The sequence below is a fragment of the Myotis davidii genome, unplaced genomic scaffold (genome assembly GCF_000327345.1).
Source record: "Myotis davidii unplaced genomic scaffold, ASM32734v1 scaffold453, whole genome shotgun sequence".
Taxonomy (NCBI): Eukaryota; Metazoa; Chordata; class Mammalia; order Chiroptera; family Vespertilionidae; genus Myotis; species Myotis davidii.
Window position 1 is genome coordinate 1,177,952 of NW_006285234.1, and position 3,493 is coordinate 1,181,444.

The 3,493-nt window shown below is 44.7% G+C and overlaps 1 protein-coding gene across 1 annotated transcript in view; it reads right to left on the reverse strand.

Moving 5' to 3' along the window:
- Nucleotides 1–672, reverse strand: part of ZFP1 (ZFP1 zinc finger protein) — a gene marked incomplete at its 3' end in the record, with an annotated part of 32,321 nt that extends 31,649 nt beyond the window's left edge. The window contains exon 1 of the mRNA XM_006755820.2: nt 332–672. The remainder of the gene's footprint in view (nt 1–331) is intronic.
- Between the last annotated feature and the right edge of the window lie 2,821 nt (nt 673–3,493).

Here is a 3,493-nt window from a genome sequence, read left to right on the forward strand (position 1 = left end):
CGGCCTAGTCGCGCGCGTCCGGCCGGACTTCCGGACTCCGTCCCGCCCCGCCGGCCCCTCGCCGCGGTCCGAGGCGCTTCTCCGGACAAAGGGAGGAAGGCGAGCCTCGCTGCCACCCTCCCCCTCCGCCGTCCCCGCCCCTGCACGTCCGGCGGGGCGAGCCCTGCCAACCCCGTGCCGAGTAGAGCACCCGGCGGCCGCCCCAAGGGTCACCGCCCTCAGCGAGTCACCGAAGTTTGGGCTCCCACCCCGCGTGGGCACGAGCTCATCCTTCATCTCCTTCCTCTCGGCCCCCCGGCCCCACGGAGCTGCCTGTCAGCCTCCCTCATACCTAGAGGGGCCAGTCTCCACTCGTGGCTCAGTGCCCGGCCCGGTCACAGCGCGGGGCGGCGAAGATACGTGGAAACCCAGGGCCCTGTCACCCACTCGCGGCTGAAGGTGGGGGAAGGGCGGCCGCCGGTGCGCTCACAGCTTCGCACATGCGCAGATGCAGCGGCTGCTAGCCATCCCAGGGTCCTCCGAGGACCGGTCCAGCGATCTCCGAGACTACATTTCCCATAAACCCGCGGGGCCATGATCTAGGGACTCTCAGGAAAGTCTTCGCCTGGCTTAGCCCGCTGGGCCGAGCGCTGGCCACGATAACCCCTTGGCTTGGACTTTCATTTCCACCAGGTCAGGTTATGAGTTACAATCACTATCTCCCCCCAGTACAAAAACCTGCCTTTTAAAGGTTACACAGGTAATCTACGATATCTGTATTTGAAATAGAATCTATGTATAAAATAAAATAAAAACAAATACCAATAATCTCACTTTTCAAAGTTAACTGTGTTAAGTTCACACCTTTAAAATAGCATTGGCCATAAAGCTATTATGTGCTGCAACTAGCTTTTTTACTTTGTTTAGAGCAGTTTGAGGTTCACAGTAAAATTTGAGGAGAAAAAGTACAGAAAGTTCCCAGGTATCACCTTTCCCCACACATGTAGAGCCTCCTCCACTATTAGCATCCCCTACTAGAGTGGAACATTTGTCACAACCCAATGTCATCACCAAAAGTCACAACACATCACCAAAAGTCAATAGTCTACATGAGGGTCCACTCTTGGGGTCATATATTCTATGGGTTTTGATAAATATGAAATGACATGTATCCACCATGATAGTATCAGAATAGTTTCACTGCCCTAAAAATCCCCTGTGCTCCATCTATTCATTTCTCCCTCTTTCTCCCTGAGCCCTTGACTAATCTGTTTTCTTCACAGTTTTTGCCTTTTCCAGAACGTTAGATGGAATCATACAGTATGTAGTCTTTTCAGATTGGTTTCTTTGCTTAGTATATGCATTTAAGGCTTGATAGCTCATTTCTTCTAGATATACTACAATTAATCCATTCACCTATTGGACATCTTGGTTACTATCAAGTTTTGACAATTATGAATAAAGCTGCTATAAACATACACAGGGTCTTCTGTGGACATAAAATAAGTTATTCATTTGGATAAATATCAAGGATGAGAATTGTTAGGTCATACAATAAGAACAATCTAACAGTTTTGTAAAAAAACAAAAAACAAAAAAAACCCCACAAACCTGCCAAACTATCTTCCAAAGTGTATGTACCATTTTGCCTTGCCACCAGCAAAGAATGAGTGTTCCTGTTGCTCCACATCCTTGCCAGCATTTGGTGTTGTCAATGTTGTGGATTTTGACCCTTCTAATAGGTGTGTTGTGGTAGCAACTTGCTTTTAATTTAAACACTATAGTCTCAAAAATGTACTTGTACTCTTCTCTGCAGTGCTCTGGGCCTGGGAGACTGGCCTCACTGCCCAGTGGGGACAACATGTAAGGAATTTGCGTAAGACAGCTGTGCAAAATTGAACTAGAGGGGCCTTATTTGTGCACAGATACTCCTGAGAATAACTCAGATACTCCATTTGACGTCACACCAGAAAACTATAAGAGGATAGATGCAATTTTTAAAAACTATCCCAAAGGGCATAAAACAGCAGATGTAATTCTAGTTCTGGATTTGTCCCAAAGACAGAATGGATGGCTGCCCATCTCTTCTATGAACAAGGTTACAGAAGTTTTACAAGTACCTTCAATGAGAGTATATGAAGTAGCAACTTTTTATACAATGTAACATCGAAAGCCAGTTGGAAAGTATCACCTTCAAGTCTGCACCACTACACCTTGCATGCTTGGAAACTCTGACAGCATACTGGAGGCCTTTCAGAAAAATTTTGGCCCTGGCCAGTGTGGCTGAGTTGCTTTGGAGCACAGTCCTGTACACTGCAAGGTCACAGGTTCAATTCCCTGCAAGTGTCTTGGAAAACCCAGAGGTCTTCAAATCACACTTAAAGCACAATCACTATACATCATTATCACACCTAAAAAATTAACAATGTGTACTTAATAGTATTCAAATAGCCATTTGGTGTTCATAGTTCCAAATTCTTTTCATAGACATTATAAATTTCTTCAAATTTTTAAAGTTAAAATAAATAAATAGCTGGGCTCTTCAAATTTTTAAAACTTAAGATCCAAAGGAGTCCACATCCTGTGATTGATGTTTTTTAATACATAGGGCCAACCTTCCATTTGTTTTCTTTTTTCTTTGCCATTCATATGCTGAAAACACTGGGTTGTTTATTCCGAAGAATTTCCAGGCAATCCGGATTTTTCCTGATGACCTTAAATTTTAATTATCAATTTGTGTTCTTTCATCTGGACTCTGAACTTGAGAAGGTCGATGTTTAAGAAATTTTGGCCGAAACCGGTTTGGCTCAGTGGATAGAGCGTCGGCCTGCGGACTGAAGGGTCCCGGGTTCGATTCCGGTCAAGGGCATGTACCTGGGTTGCGGGCACATCTTCAGTGGGAGGTGTGCAGGAGGCAGCTGATCGATGTTTCTCTCTCATCGATGTTTCTAGCTCTCTATCTCTCTCCCTTCCTCTCTGTAAAAAATCAATAAAATATATTAAAAAAAAAAAAAGAAAGAAATTTTGGCCAAATTTTAGCAGTGATTCCTCACTCTTTGCCAGGTCTTACAATGATACTTTTTTTTAAAAGTTATTGAGTGATGGCTTCAGGTTTCTCCTCCAGGTGTGTGTTTGTTGTTGTTTTTTAAAATATATATTTTATTTATTTCAGAAAGGAAGGGAGAGGGAGAGATGGAAACATCAATGATGTGAATCATTGATCAGCTTCCTCCTACACACCCCACACTGGGGATGGGGCTCACAACCCTGGCATGTGCCCTTCACCGGAATCGAACCTGGGACCCTTCAGTCCGAAGGCCCAGCCTGGGACCCTTCAGTCTGCAGGCTGATGCTCTATCCACTGAGCAAACTGGCTAAGGCTCCCCCAGTGTTGTTAGTTACTACTCTATTTAAAAATATATATATTTTATTGAATTTTTACAGAGAGAAAGGGAGAGAGATAGAGAGTTAGAAACATTGATCAGCTGCATCCTGCACACCCCCAACTAGGGAT